The sequence below is a fragment of the Centropristis striata genome, chromosome 13 (assembly GCF_030273125.1).
Source record: "Centropristis striata isolate RG_2023a ecotype Rhode Island chromosome 13, C.striata_1.0, whole genome shotgun sequence".
Taxonomy (NCBI): domain Eukaryota; kingdom Metazoa; phylum Chordata; class Actinopteri; order Perciformes; family Serranidae; genus Centropristis; species Centropristis striata.
Genome location: NC_081529.1, coordinates 32,879,621 through 32,896,532, shown reverse-complemented (window position 1 = coordinate 32,896,532; position 16,912 = coordinate 32,879,621). Strand labels below are relative to the sequence as shown.

Here is a 16,912-nt window from a genome sequence, read left to right as displayed (position 1 = left end):
ATAAATAGGTTTCCAGATTAGTAATGCTAAATTGAAGCCAAATTCATACCCTTTCCATAATATGTAACTTAAAAATAGTAACATCAGACAATTTTTGCCACTTTTTTTTAGGTGGCAGGAGTGAAAATGAGTCATCCTCAACATTTTGTGGTGATAATGACTTTAGAATGATGAAGACAGTCATATCCCGAGGCTATTCCAACATACAAAGTGATTATGTACATTCACTGAGTGAATATTTAGAAAATAAAACATATATTACTCGCTAGAAATGTGATCAAAATCCATTTTTAAGCAGAAACTAAGTCAAAATATTGATTTTTTCACTAAAAATGAGAGAACTGTCCGCCATGTTTTTTGTTCTGACCGCCGGAACCTTGAAAGTCACGTGACTTGGAACAAACCAATAGGAAAAAATATCCATGGAATAGCCACGGGATATGACTGTCATTAACTTGCATTGTAGCGAAATCCGTGTCAGTTTCATGGAAATTTGAGTGATTCCGTGGCTATTCCACGGATTTTGAGTTAAGCTAATCCGTGGCTATTTCACCTGGGGACCAGGTTCCGAAAAAATCAAATTAACCAAAGCTTACAATGGTAAAAATGTGGGTCCCTCAAGAAACAGGTTGGGAACCAGTGATCTAGAACTTTCACAGCAGAGCTCGCACACATGACTACACATGTGTTGACACATGCACACAAACACTGAGTCACTACGGCCAGGCGCTGACGCCGTGCCATGTGGTGTTAGTGGGCGGCCATTCCCTATGGCAGCATGTGAATTACATAACGGCAACCTGTGAGCCGGCCTGTTTGTTTTCATTCACCGACCAGTCATTAAGAGCTGCGCATTAGGCCACAGACTGTAAATCAGACTTTATCGCCCCTCACCATGATGCAACGCACACAGCCCTGAGAGCAATGAAGCATATTGCTCTGAGCAAGAAGAGTGAGCTCTGATTGAGATGCAGAATTTGTTAAATCTTTTTTTTTTATTATTATATTTTTTTATTGATTCACAGTTGCAGTAAACAATACAATCAAAGAGATATATTTTCATTTTCCTATATAACCCAGCACCCATTCCACTCACCCCAGAGACCCTTACATCGTTGTATCAATAGGTTAATACACCAGATCAGTTTAAGACAACAGTGTGTACTTATAAGGAAAATAATAATAATAAATACATTAAATATATATATATATATATATATATATATATATATATATATATATTGTGTCTTTCCGTGTCTTTTTTTAGTCATTTTGTGTCTTTTTGTTTCTTTTTTCGTCATTTTGTGTCTTTTTTAGTCCTTTAGTCCAACATAAAATGCTATTTTGAATCTTTTTTTTTTACTTTCAAAACACTATCATGCTCAATAAAGAAATTGAAATGTTGCAAATGTGAACAAATATAACATATAAGAGGGTTACATCCAGTTCTATCATTTTATATTAAACATATTTGAGCTTGTCTCCAGTTTTACTTGGTATATCATCATCAAACTGAAACTGGCCTCATGGAGTTTACAGCCAGAACTTTAGAGGTAAATATACATAAGAAAATACAGAATTTGTTAAATCTGACTGCAAAAACCTTGAGGCATTCACAATAGTTTACCTGGTAACGGGTAAATCAACAGTGCAGAGCTGTTTGGATTGTGATTTCTGAGTCAGGGAGAGAACAGAAGCCGTGATTTTGAGGAAAAAAAAGTGAATCTTCAACATGTCATGACGGCGTCTTGTGTCATGTGGCTCTGCGTCAAGGCTTGAGTCATCGCAGGGAAAGCCAACATGCCGTCAATAACCTTTTCCCTCACATGTTCTCTCAAGGTGAGCACTTCAAGAGTCTGATAGCATTAACAAGACAGGAAGAGATTAAGTTCTTTTCAATTTGAACTGGATGATTCTGTGAGCCTCTGCTGCTCAATGCCACTCTCCACATCAAAGGAATTGGCGGGCTTTTGAACAAAGTCAATCAGAGCTTTTTTTTTTTTTTTTTTTTGGGAAGGCAGCTGTCCTACATCCAGCATGATAGCTGCATAAAAAGGCCATTAATGATGCACATGTGGAGAAATAATTATCCAATTTCACGTGGATGCGTCTCTCCCCTCGCTGCAATCAAAGGGGGCAAAGATTACTGTGTTTGTTTTCTGCGGGGTATCCTCCTCCGCCAATTTATTTCAAGAGGCTAATCATGAGTTGGCTGCTTATCCCTGTAACAAAACCTTACAAGTCAAGTTTTGCTGCTTTAAAGGACATCAGGGAGGGACAATAAACTCTCCCCGACTCTGCATTTGATACTGAGCCTGATTCCAGACATTAAATCTGCTGTGTGGGCTGGCAGCACAAACCACTGTGTGGCCATTAGCAACTCACACTATGAGGTGACTGTACTATCCAGTAAGCACTTTATACACTGCATCACAAAACAAGCAACAGATAAATAAACCAGACTACTGTATATATGATGCTTTACCACAGAGAAAAACTGATGCATCAGTAAGAATTGGAAGTTGTCGGACATTTTTGCTTGTCTATGTTCCCCTCTTTGTATTAGACTGGGGAACATAGGACCCTTTTTCCCTGCTTTTCCCAAAAAGGGTCCTATGTTCCCCGGTCTGTTACTTTTTCCACCATTACTGCCAAATTCCATGGCAAATAGGCCTATCCCTAACCCTATTTAACCCATTTAATCTGGGAAAGCATTACCAAAAAAAATACATACAACAGTTTTCCAAGTCCCTGATTGTTATAAGATTAAAAAAATACACAAAATGACTAAAAAAAGAAACAAAATGACCAAAAAAAGACACAAAATGATTTTAAAAAGACACAAAATCACCAAAAAAGACACAAAATGGTTTTACAGGCATTTTTTCCAACCGTTTTAGGCCTAAATGGGTTAAAAAGCCAAAAAAAAATGAACTGCAAAGTAACCAGAAAGTAGCTGCTGTGCAAATTTAAGTTTTGGGCTGCTTGAGCTACAGGGAAACATAGGACCTTTTTTCAGAAAAAGGGTCCTATGTTCCCTGGTATGTATTGCTACAATGGAACATGGGACCCTTTTTGGAAAAAACTGGGAACATAGAGACGCATAAGACTCACTCTGTTTTAGTTGTTATTACTTGTTCTCTGTTTTTATTGTTGGTCTGTCCTGCCATGTACAGCACTTTGTGTAAAGGGATCTATAAATAAAGTTGATTAGATTTAAATGTTAATGTAATGTATAGCACTTTAATGAATGCAAGTGCACTTTCAACCTCAGTGTAGCATGTGCATGTTTACAAGAAGCTAATATACTTTCGCATTATGCGCAATGAATTCATAATTAACCCCAATATCAATAAACAGCAGCAGCATTAGAGCAGAGATAAGTAGGTGCCAAGACGTCGCCTACAAGCAGATCTGCTGCAGACCAATACAGCAGCCAGCAGCATATTGCCAAGCACACAAACAGCCACTGAACAAAGGCCGACATCAGCTCACGACATTCTTCTGGCTTGAAGTGGCGTTGGAGGCCGACAGCTGATATGAGGATCGAAAAGAGACGCTGAATAGCTGCAGAGGCAGCGGGGAGTGCGTCGCAAACACGATTATACCCCCGCAACGCCGTCCTGAAGCGACATCACGGCTGGCAGGCCTTTGAAATGCTTCATGAGCAGCAGAAGAGCAGTTAAATTTAACCCTCTGGAGTCTCCAAAAGCTCCAAATCCAGACTTCTTCACCACATCCAGACTAGAAAACAAAGCAGCGTGGAGCCCTACTGTACATTTACCTCTAAAGTTCTGGCTGTAAACTCCATGAGGCCAGTTTCAGTTTGATGATGATATACCAAGTAAAACTGGAGACAAGCTCAAATATATTTAGTATAAAATGATAGAACTGGATGGAACCCTCTTATATGTTAGATTTGACACCTTTGTTCACATTTGTAACATTTAAAAATCTTTATTGAGCATGATAGTGTTTTGAAAGTTAAAAAAAGATTCAAAATCACATTTTGTGTTGGACTAAAGGACTGAAAGACACAAAATGACAAAAAAAATGACACAAAAAGACACAAAATGACCAAAAAAGACACAAAATGACCAAAAGAAGACACAAAATGACAAAAAAATACAAAGAAAGACACAAGATGACCAAAAAAAGACACAAAATGATTTAAAAAAGACACAAAAAGACACAAAATGACCAAAAAAAGACACAGAAAGACACAAAAAGACCAAAAAAGACACAAAATGATTTTAAAAAGACACAAAATGACCAAAAAAGACACAAAACAATTTTAAAAAGACACAAAATGACCAAAAAATGACAAAAAATGACCAAAAAAAAAAAGACACAGAAAGACACAAAATGACCAAAAAAGACACAAAATGATTAAAAGAAGACACGAAATGACCAAAAATTTAGACAAAATGACTTGAAAAGAGGATTAAAAAATGGACAAAATAGCCTCCATAGACTTAAACAGAGCACTTTATTGCAAAGGGCACATTGGATATCTATTACAGCAAGAAGAGTACTTCGTATAAGAGTTTGGCAACAAAACTCTATTTTTTGCTATGCTAGTTCCTTTACATCCATTGTTTATATTTCAGGTTTAGTCATTTCTCCTCCATCTATGACAATCTTTTTGTATTTCTGAATGCTTCAGTGTCTTCAGAGCACAATTAAAAAAAAATGCAATATTTAGATGATTTATTCATTCACTGCAGATAACCTACACATTCTCGGAATAAAAAACAAAAAAACTGCAGTTTCATAATCTTTTATATTGCGAAGCTTTTGTACACAAGAATCTATTTAGTTTTATTCCTTTTCATTCACGTTGTCCTTCACTGCAACAAAGATTTAACTCCTGAATAGCTGCAGCATTACACGATGTTGGCTCAGGTTTGAAGACTTTGAATGAGAGCGTGTCTGACACTTTTAAAATGTATTTTCACCCAGTCTGTGCATGTGTCAGTCCATTTGGGAAAATTAATATGTTTACGGGAGTGTGTTTGAGTGTATTTCTGTCACGATTTTGTTTGATATTCTGTTCTTTGTCCAGAAACGTTACTGAAGTGCGAGATAACCTGTATTATCAAATCTGACTCCCAGATTTTAACATTTACTGTGTGCTTCTATGTCTTTTGTGTCATTCACCAGGCGGCAACCTCCGGGTCTGAGCAGGGAGGCAAACCAGGAAGTGCCTTAAGCTGCATTCTACAGAAAATTCCAGCAAGCGATTTTGGTTATTATCAAATAAATGTACCTTTAGTTGTACCAGGCATCACAAAGAACAAGAAATTGAAGAAAAAAGGTGGTCTGATAATTTTTTTCCAGGTACGATCAGGCGGCAACCTCCAGGTCTGTTTATTAATTTTGCCCACTTTATTTAGAAATTTGGTTATAAAATTGCAATACATTTGTATGGAAACCTGCCTAGTCACTCTTACAATAAGTAAGGCTACCTGTTAGGCTTAAAAAACACACACACAAAAAAAAAAAAAAGTACATGAACCAAGAAACCAGGCGGCAACCTCCGGGTCTGAGCAGGGAGACAAACCAGGAGGTGCCTTAAGCTAAATTCTACCGAAAATTCCAGCAGGGGGCGCTAACTGGGCTGCAAAAGCATTTCTGTCCATTCATTTCAATACAAAATGAGAAAACTTCTAACTTGATTTATTACCTCAGAAATGTTTTTTAGGCCAACATTATAGTCTCAATCACTAGTAAAAAATCTTCTTCAAGACAATTTGATGTCAATAGTTCTAGTAATGGCCCCATTTAAAAGAAAATAGAAGATAAAGAACTGTATGATGTGGGGCGTGGCTACCTTTGATTGACAGGTCACTAACAAGGCGAGCCGTCATCAGGAGAGAAGCAGAACAATGCGTATCCACGGCAACGTGTCAATAAAGTTCTATATGGATAGAAAAAAGGACGTTTAGCGGTTTAGTCTCATAACTTTGACCCTTTCACTGTATTTTCACTTAATGACAGTTTATTTGAATGTTTTGTTCAGTAAATGTCTTGTTCAGCGTTTGGTTGGACTAACAGACACTCCAAGGAGTCGCTGCTCAGTTTTATGAGGTCAGTAACATACATTTTGTTTTTGTTTTTTGCTAGCCAAAGCTAACATCCCAGTTAATGCTAACATGAATTAGCAGCGACTTCTCTCGGTCAAGTTGATACGATAACATCAGAATAGGAATCTGACCTCCCAAGTGTGCTCTTATATCAAAAGTGGAACATAACAGGAAATTACAGGACACTGAACTTTACACAGAAATAATGACGCACAAACCTACAAAATAAAAAGAGAAACACAGGGTGTTGTCTCACTCAGTGTTGTTCTACCATTCCGATTTGTCTGTCACCTTTGGCATCTGAATCTGTTTTCGATACTTACAAATAAATCCCGCACAAGGCTGCTATTCGAATCTACCTGGTCGTCAAGTGTTTTTCTTTAAAGATTTTCTACAACAAGGTGTAGAGAGGCTGTAGTCAATGATCAGATCCCTCTCGCTCCTCCACAGTCCAAATATGGTCTGCTTCCTGTATCGGAAACAAGATGGCGACGAGTGAAAAACTGAACTCGATGCTTCAAACAGGCCACAAACCAACTGGTGACGTCATGGTGACTACGTCCATTATTCATATACAGTCTATGGTCAGCCTTGGTTTGGTCTCATAACTTTGACCCTTTCACTGTATTTTCACTTAATGACAGTTTATTTGAACGTTTTGTTCAGTAAATGTCTTGTTCAGCGTTTGGTTGGACTAACAGACACTCCAAGGAGTCGCTGGTCAGTTTTATGAGGTCAGTAACATACATTTTGTTTTTGTTTTTTGCTAGCCAAAGCTAACATCCCAGTTAATGCTAACATGAATTAGCAGCGACTTCTCTCGGTCAAGTTGATACGATAACATCAGAATAGGAATCTGACCTCCCAAGTGTGCTCTTATATCAAAAGTGGAACATAACAGGAAATTACAGGACACTGAACTTTACACAGAAATAATGACGCACAAACCTACAAAATAAAAAGAGAAACACAGGGTGTTGTCTCACTCAGTGTTGTTCTACCATTCCGATTCGTCTGTCACCTTTGGCATCTGAATCTGTTTTCGATACTTACAAATAAATCCCGCACAAGGCTGCTATTCGAATCTACCTGGTCGTCAAGTGTTTTTCTTTAAAGATTTTCTACAACAAGGTGTAGAGAGGCTGTAGTCAATGATCAGATCCCTCTCGCTCCTCCACAGTCCAAATATGGTCTGCTTCCTGTATCGGAAACAAGATGGCGACGAGTGAAAAACTGAACTCGATGCTTCAAACAGGCCACAAACCAACTGGTGACGTCATGGTGACTACGTCCATTATTCATATACAGTCTATGGTCAGCCTTGGTTTGGTCTCATAACTTTGACCCTTTCACTGTATTTTCACTTAATGACAGTTTATTTGAACGTTTTGTTCATAAAAAATGTCTTGTTCAGCGTTTGGTTGGACTAACAGACACTTCAAGGAGTCGCTGCTCAGTTTTCTGAGGTTAGTAATGTACATTTTGTTTTTGTTTTCTGCTAGCCAAAATGAACATCCCAGCTAATGCTAACATGAATTAGCAGTGACTTCTCTCAGTCAGGTTGAGGTGTAGAGAGGCTGTAGTCAGTGATCAGATCCCTCTCCTCCTCCACAGTCCAAATATGGTCTGCTTCCTGTATGGGAAACAAGATGGCGACGAGTGTAACGCTGACCTTGATGCTTCAAACGGTCAACAAACCAACTGGTGACATCATGGTGACTATGTGCATTATTCCTAGACAGTCTATGGTCAGCCTTGGTTACTTTCAGACACACGTGTGTTCAGTATGTGGCCTTGTGTGTAAACTGGGTGTGTGCTGTCCTTGTGTAGGAGTAACAGCTCATACTGGTGATCAGGTAGCCAGCAGCAGTTGGAACACTTGGAGGGATGAGAACAGAAGAAATGCTGTGCGTTGTGGACACTGTGACTCGCTGGGTGATTAAACCACCCAGGGACTGTGTGATGCGGGGTGAGTGTGGCTCCATTCACAGGCTATGAGTGTTTAGCATACACTGAATTCACACCACACTCAATAGGTGGAACTCAAAGTAGTGAAATACCACAGTGGTGAGTAGGAAGGTGTGCAAAGGATGATCTGGATAGTGAGACATAGTAAGATGATGGAGCGCTCCTATATCCACCGGTTCTTTATTCACCTAATCTTATATAATTGAGTTATTTGAGTTAAATGCTCGTCACCCAAAAGCTGAAAATACAGAAATCTCCAAAATGATCAAAGTTTTTGAACCCAAATCTCATCATGTAGAAAAAAAAACGTATTTTTACGGTAAAAAAAATGGCAGCTGTGGTTGCCAGAACTTTACCGTAACAAATATGGTGCAACTTTTTCAAATATTACGGTTAAAGGATATTAGCACTGTTGATTTCACATTTAAGATTGTCATTTTATTCCATATTTTGCTGTAAAAAAAAAAAAAGAAACCTTTTAGGTTTCTTGCCACTACCTTGCACCTTCCTTTTGTTGTTATTTCTTAATCTTTTTCTTTTTGTCTTATTATTCTACAAATTAAAACACTTCAAACTTTAAACCAAACTCAGCCACTTCAGAAGGTGGTAGGTGCATGTTTTGGGTACATTATTTACACAAACTATTTTCTATTCAGCAAACTAATTTGCAAAATTCTGCAAAAGGCCTGTTATTATTCTGTTTATGCCTTTCTTGTTATTTTATATATTTCTTTCATTTATTTTAAATGACCAGATTTCCCATTTTATTTTAACTTATCTGTGATCTGTGAGTGTGTATGTTCTGAAATGCACTTTAAATTAGTGTGTAAAAAAAATAGGCTAAAGTCGTGTTTCCTTTAGGGGGAGGAGTTGTTCCTGGGAAAGTCTCAGGCCACGCCCTCTCAAATGTCCGATCACTCAGCGACTCCAGAGGTGACGTATGGATTTCGATCGTGGCGTAATCGTTGAGCAACAGTTTCGACCGTGATCATATACACAACGGATTACAGACAGGAGACGCAATTGTGGCCGCCGTTGCTAACTGTGCACAACACCCACCGCTGATCATAAACAAACCAGCATGGCTAATTATGCACAGCTTCTCCGCTGATCATAAACAAACCAGCATGGCTAATTATGCACAGCTTCTCCGCTGATCATAAACAAACCAGCATGGCTAATTATGCACAGCTTCTCCGCTGATCATAAACAAACCAGCATGGCTAATTATGCACAGCTTCTCCGCTGATCATAAACATAGTGGTCGATGAGTGTCCGGTGCTTGTTATAAACAAACAGAGATCGCTAAGTGAACACCTCCTGCAGCAGCAGCACATACACACTGTACTGCTACAGAGCTAACTGTTAGCCTGTTAGCACTGTGTTACAGTGCAGCTCATTCCGTGACTCTGGACTGCACTATGAAAGGACAGAAAATCACTTTGCCTTTACGAGATCACTATGAACGCCCTTAGGTGAAGAGCTGCACAGATCTTTCCAGTAATATAGCGGATTTGCGGGACCGCACTATGAAAGGGGCTTATGCCAATTGTCGCTTGTGACTACTCGCTACTTCGCCGGCTTTTACAAATGGTGTGTGTTGTTGTGACGTCGAGTTCTACGGCACATCCTGCTTAGTGTTCTATCCAATCAGCAACCAGGATTTTTTCAGGGAGAAAAATGGCCCTGCTCTTAGACAGGGACAAAAAAAGTCAGGTCAAAAGATCGCTCAGGACGGCTCATATTCAAATTAGGGGCGTTTCGCGAGTGAGACCCGCCTCATTCAAGTTTTCAAAGGGACATGGAGAGGGTCCCCAGTATATTCTCTGTCTTGTTGAGACTCCTTGGCTGAAAAAAGAATGACAGCTCCTGGCATCTGCCGACAGCAACATTTCTGTTAATATCCAGGCTGTAGTTTATTGTAGTCAGATTGCATCACATGGAGAGGAGTTTCTAACCTATTTTTTGCATAACATCACACAGTAGACTTCCTCAAAAAGCAGCATTTCTGTTTCTCTGAAAACCAGTGCCCTTGTTTATCCAGACAAAAAAAAAAATCAGATTCCCTTTAGTGAAGTGCAATTGTAAGTCTAAAATGTATTAATTTAGATGGGAATCTCAACGAAGGATAAGAGTTCAATCCCTGCCGACTCCTTAACCCCCGCTGAAGGCGCTTAAAAAAGTAAAGTTACTTCACCCGAGTGCTCACCAGTTGCAACATGAAAGGGAAATAACTTTATCCCATCAACTTTGAAGTGAAAGTTGTCATCTCTGCTCAGGCTTCAGTACTCCCACTTCACCTCTGCCAACTCCTCGTTCCTCGGGGTTGGAAGGGGAGGGGGGAGGGGGGGATCAGGGAGGAGATAAGGTTGCCATGGCGACTGTCTGTCCCCTTATCCCAGGGGGACCTGTCATATTAGGAACTGCCTTCCTCCCATTGTACGCTGAGTGTGCATTAATGCCGGCTGACATAGTAATTTTGTGTGTTTTTTTCGTCAATTTGTCTTTTTTAAGTAATTTAGTTTTTTTTCCATCACTTTTTTTTTTTGTAATTTTGTGTCTTTTTTTGGTCATTTTGATACTGCCTCCAGCGGCCCCCAAGTGTACTGTGTGATGTTATGCAAAAAATATGTTAGAAACTCCTCTCCGTGTGATGTTTTGTGGCCCTCACCTTGATATGAAAGTTTAATGTGAGTTTTATATGAATGGCACTTTACCGTGATGTGTGTGGAAGGTCCCTTTAATTACTGTTTTGGTAATTTTGTGTCTTTTTTTGTGGTAATTTTGTGTCTTTTTTTTGTGGTAATTTTGTGTCTTTTTTAATAATTGTGTGTCTTTTTTAAATAATTGTGTGTCATTTTGTGTCTATTTTTAAATAATTTTGTGTATTTTTTTTAAAAGTAATTTTGTGTCTTTTTAAGTAATTTAGTTTTTTTCCCATCATTTTGTTTCTTTTTTTTTTGTAATTTTGTGTCTTTTTTGGTCATTTTGTGTCTTTTTTTTTGGTCATTTTGTGTCTTGTTTGGTAATTTTCTGTCTTTTTTTTTAAATTTTGTGTCATTTTTTGGTTATTTTGTGTCTTTTTGTGTCTTTTTTGGTCATTTTCTGTCTTTTTTAAGTAATGTTGTGTCTTTTTTTTCATTTTGTGTCTTCTGTGGGTCATCTTGTGTCTTTTAAAAAAATAATTTTGTGTCTTTTTTGGTAATTCTGTGTCTTTTTTTGTAATTCTGTGTCTTCTGTGGGGGGGGGGGGTCAGGGAGGAGATAAGGTTGCCATGGTGACTGTCTGTCCCCTTCTCCCAGGGGGACCTGTCATATTAGAAAGTGCCTTCCTTAGCAGTGACTTCACCTGCCGTTCCCTGTCAGTGCCCATTGTACGCTGAGTGTGCATTAATGCCGGCTGACATTTAGCTCTCAGCAGATAGGAGATGACGGCTGTGATGGGCAGCGGGGTTATACTGCACAGCAGCCCGCGTGAGGCAGGGAAACATCTTGTTGAGATAAAGATTGATGAGGAGAAATAAAAAAAAGCTGTCTCCCTGCTTGATAAGAGTCACGCTGATCCCGATCCGTGATCTTAACTGAGCCAACGCCTGGCTTTGAAGTTTTTCATATTCTCCCATTCTGAGCAGGTATCTGACACACGCCTGCTCTCTTGTCTTAGTTTGACAAAAACATGAAGGGAGCTGCAAACAAAACCTGCTGTGATACTCTTCACTGTCTATCACCGTGGAAGAGACTAATGGCTTCATTCTGCCACCGACGAGCATTTCCCTGCAGATTTCCAAATCTATAGAACCGATAACATCAAATCCTGTTACAGGCTACATGGAGCAGCAAGAATTCTCTCTTTGTTTCTTAATATTGTTCTCTCTCTTTCTCTCTTTGGGTTATTTCGAGAAGGGATCCCATCCTAAAAAGGCTTTAAGAAATGCTTATTTTACTACAAACAACTACACAAAGTCACAAAATGTCCACAAAGAGACACAAAACAATTTTAAAAAATGCTAAAGGATTACAAAGCTCCCCAATGTCACAAAATGGCTACAAAAGGGAGCAAAATGACAGAAAAAAAACTGAATTACTTAAAAAAGACACAAAATGACAAAAAAAGACACAGAATGACAAAAAAGACATAAAATGACTGAAAAAACACTAAATTACTTAAAAAAGAAACAAGATGACCAAAAAAGACACACACTTACGAAAAAAAGACACAAAATGACCAAAAAAAGGACACAAAATGACTAAAAAAAAGACATAAAATGACTGAAAAAACACAACATTACTAAAAAAAGGTACAAAATAACCAAAAAAAGACAAAAAAATGACAAAAATAGTCACAAATTGACCAAAAAAGACACAAAATTACCAAAAAAGACACAAAATTACCAAAAAAAGTAATTAAAGGGACCTTCCACACACAACACGGTAAAGTTCCATTCATTTAAAACTCACATTAAACTTTCATATCATATTTATATGTCATATTTAGAGTTTGAGCCCCATGCTGTAGAAGTCTACATGTTAAAAACAGGAGAAGTAACTCTTCATGTGTTTCTGTTTGACTTCATTCTGCCACCGACAAGCATTTCCCTGCAGATTCCCAAATCTATAGAACCGATAACATCAAATCCTGTTACAGGCTACATGGAGCGGCAATAATTCTATCTTTGTTTCTTAATATTGTTCTCTCTCTCTCTCTCTTTGGGTTATTTTGAGAAGGGATCCCATCTTAAAAAGGCTTTAAGAAATGCTTATTTTACTACAAAGAGACAACAAACAACTACAAAAAATGCTTATTACCTACAAAAACATAGAACAACTTAAAAAAAATGCTTATTTTACTACAAAGAGACACAAAACAACAAAAAAATGCTTATTTTACCACAAAGAGACACAAAACAGCTCTCTCTCTCTCTCTCTCTCTCTTTCTCTCTCTTTGGGTTATTTCGAGAAGGGATCCCATCCTGAAAAGGCTTTAAGAAATGCTTACTTTACTACAAAGAGACACAAAACAAAATGACCAAAAAAAGACAAAAAATTACTAAAAAAAAGACACAAAATGACCAAAAAAGAAACAAAATTACTTAAAAAAGACACAAAATTACAAAAAAGACACAAAATGACCAAAAAAGACACAAAATTATTTTTAAAAAGACACAAAATGACCAAAAAGACACAAAATTACTTTGAAAAAAAGACACAAAATGACCAAAAAAGACACAAAATTATTTAAAAAAAGACACAAAATGACCAAAAAGACACACACTTACGAAAAAAAGACACAAAATGACCAAAAAAAGACACAAAATGACTGAAAAAACACTAAATTACTTTTTTTTAAAAAGAAACAAAATGACCAATAAAGACACAAAAGTATTTTTAAAAAGACACAAAATGACCCAAAAAATACACAAAATTACTTAAAAAAAGACACAAAATTACCCAAAAAAGACACAAAATTACCAAAAAAGACACAATATTACCAAAGAAGTAATTAAAGGGACCTTCCACACACAACACGGTAAAGTTCCATTCATTTAAAACTCACATTAAACTTTCACATCATATATATATATTAATTTGAGTTTGAGCCCCATGCTGTAGAAGTCTACATGTTAAAAACAGGAGAAGTAACTCTTCATGTGTTTCTGTTTGACTTCATTCTGCCACCGACAAGCATTTCCCTGCAGATTCCCAAATCTATAGAACCGATAACATCAAATCCTGTTACAGGCTACATGGAGCAGCAAGAATTCTCTCTTTGTTTCTTAATATTGTTCTCTCTCTCTCTCTCTCTCTCTCTCTCTCTCTCTCTCTCTCTCTTTGGGTTATTTCGAGAAGAGATCCCATCCTGAAAAGGCTCTAAGATCACAGTTTTCTCCGAAGGTTTGACGTGTTTTCACATAAATCAGGGCATCGGGGTGAGATTTGTGTCGGCAGGGATTGGATTTGAATATTAGAAAATGTTTGTCACACAGTGAAGTTTTTACACGCCTCCCTCTTTGGATGGATATATTTGTCCCACTTGGACTAAAAGTGACACTTTGAATAACAGAAACAGACAAAAAGCATAAATTTAACATGCCTTTTTTCCGCTTGCTGTTCATGTAAAACTGTTATCTAATGCTTATAGAATAGCTTCCCACCAGCCAGATTAAAGCAAACAGCAAGGATTATTCTTAGTACTATTTGGCCCCAGTTATGAGTATTATACTTGCCACAAGCGAGCATAGAAATTGAGCCACAATTGAGCATGAACAAGATTTCCCAGTAAACGATTACTGCCTTTATTATCAGCAATGAAGAAATATTTAATTACAGCAGCGTTGTGTCCTCACATCAGCAGTCTAATGGGCCCAGAAGGAGAAATCAGTTATTGGCTGGCTCTGCAGGAGCAATTTAAAAACTTTAAATGTTATAAGAAGAAAAAGAAAGGCAGTATAGCAGGGATCTCAAACTCAAATTACCTGGGGGCCGCTGGAGGCAGTATCAATATGACCAAAAAAAGACACAAAATTACTTAAAAAAGACACAAAATGACGGGAAAAAACTAAATTACTTAAAAAAGATACAAAATGACCAAAAAAGACACAGAATTACCAAAAAAGACACAAAATTATTATTTTTTAAAGATACAAAATGACTCAAAAAGACACAAAGTTACTAAAAAAGACACAAAATTATTTAAAAAAGACACAAAATTACCCCAAAAAAGACACAAAGTTATTAAAAAATAACTCACAATTATTAAAAAAAGACACAAAATTACCAAAAAAAACCCACAAAATTACCAAAAAAAGTAATTAAAGGGACCTTCCACACACATCACGGTAAAGTGCCATTCATATAAAACTCACATTAAACTTTAATAATTATTTAAAAAAGAAACAAAATGACCAAAAAGACACAAAAGTATTGAAAAAAGACACAAAATGACCCAAAAAAGACACAAAATTATTTAAAAAAAACACAAAATTACAAAAAAAAGACACAAAATTACCAAAAAAAACCCACAAAATTACCAAAAAAAGACACAAAATTACCAACAAAAAGTAATTAAAGGGACCTTCCACACACAACACTGTAAAGTGCCATTCATATAAAACTCACATTAAACTTTAATAATTATTTAAAAAAGAAACAAAATGACCAAAAAAGACACAAAAGTATTGAAAAAAGACACAAAATGACCCAAAAAAGACACAAAATTATTTAAAAAAAACACAAAATTACAAAAAAAAGACACAAAATTACCAAAAAAAACCCACAAAATTACCAAAAAAAGACACAAAATTACCAACAAAAAGTAATTAAAGGGACCTTCCACACACAACACTGTAAAGTGCCATTCATATAAAACTCACATTAAACTTTCATATCAAGGTGGGGGCCACAAAATATCGTCACGAGGGCCGCAAAAATACCCCATGCACTATCCTTTATACCAGCTATTCTCAACCTTGGGGTCGAGACCCCAATTGGGGTCGCGAGATGATTTCTGGGGGTCGCCAAATCATTTCGGAAGTCAGCTCTGTCTCCACTGTGTTAAAGTGTTCATGTGTTTTAGTCTTGTTGGTCATTTTGTGTCTTTTTTTGGGTCATTTTGTGTCTTTTTTGGGTCATTTTGTGTCTTTTTTGGGTCATTTTGTGTCTTTTTTTTGGTCATGTGTGTCTTTTTTGGTAATTTTGTGTCCTTTTTGGGTCATTTTGTGTCTTTTTTTTGGTCATTTTGTGTCTTTTTTTGGTCATGTGTGTCTTTTTTGGTAATTTTGTGTCTTTTTTGCTCATTTTGTTTCTTTTTTGGGTTATCTGAACTGTGCGTGTGACATTGTGTTCAGTGAGCGAGGGTCGCGGACAACATGCATGTTAAATTGGGGGTCGCGACTCAAAAAGGTTGAGAACTACTGCTTTATACTATCCATAACCTGGAGCAAAGAGAGCTCGCCATAATGTGCACTGCATTAACTGACATAATACTTGAGAGAAAGACAATCTTTTATGTTTCATCTTATATCATTTATCCAGTGTGAACTTTTAACAGCAGACCAGAGCCGGCCTATAAGTGTATTCAGCATGGCCTTGGTGCCTTTCAGCATGAAGCAACTTACTTTCACAGCAAGACATGTGATTTAATATCTCAGATGGGAGTATTTAATAGGAATACATATATCTGATCAGCAACATGAGTCAAAGTTTTATTCTATCAAAGTCAAGTGGTGTCATTAATGTCACAAAGCATGTGTGGAGGAATTAAAAGTCCTTTTCTCATACACAGATCAGTGTGTGAATGAGAGAAGCCACCAGGGAGATTTTTTTTTTTTTTTTTTAATTCAAGTCACGTCATCAACTTTTCATTTGAACCTTGGATTTCAATTGGATTTACTAATCCTTTAAGTTTGACCTTCGACCAGTTTGTGTTCTGTTGGGAGGCAAAAAAAATACGTTCAAACTTCAGAGTGTGAGGGCCGTGCAGAGTGCAACAGTCCCCCGGTGTAGGATCCAGACACATGTTAACTTATAAATCATCATTAACACGGATGGATTACTGAACAGCCGTAACAGGCCCAGGCCCAGGGGCCCCAAAGTATCAGGGGCCCCGCTGGCCTTCACCTACTGATGTAACTCGACTAAGAAGAGACTCAAAATGACCACAAAGAGACATCAAACAGCTCCAAAATGACTACAAAGAGACACAGAACCACAAAAGAAAGCAAAAATGATCACAAATAGACACAAAACAACTACAAAAATGCATATAACCTACAAAAAATGCTTACTTTACTACAAACAACTACACAAAGTCACAAAATGTCCACAAAGGGACACAAAAAACGACGAATCAGTATCAGTATC

At 37.4% G+C, this 16,912-nt stretch overlaps 1 long non-coding RNA gene across 1 annotated transcript in view; it reads right to left on the bottom strand.

Annotated features, from left to right (window-relative positions):
- The window catches only part of LOC131982946 (uncharacterized), a 596,045-nt gene that overhangs the window by 114,641 nt on the left and 464,492 nt on the right, over positions 1-16,912 (bottom strand). The gene's annotated exons all lie outside the window — the stretch shown is intronic.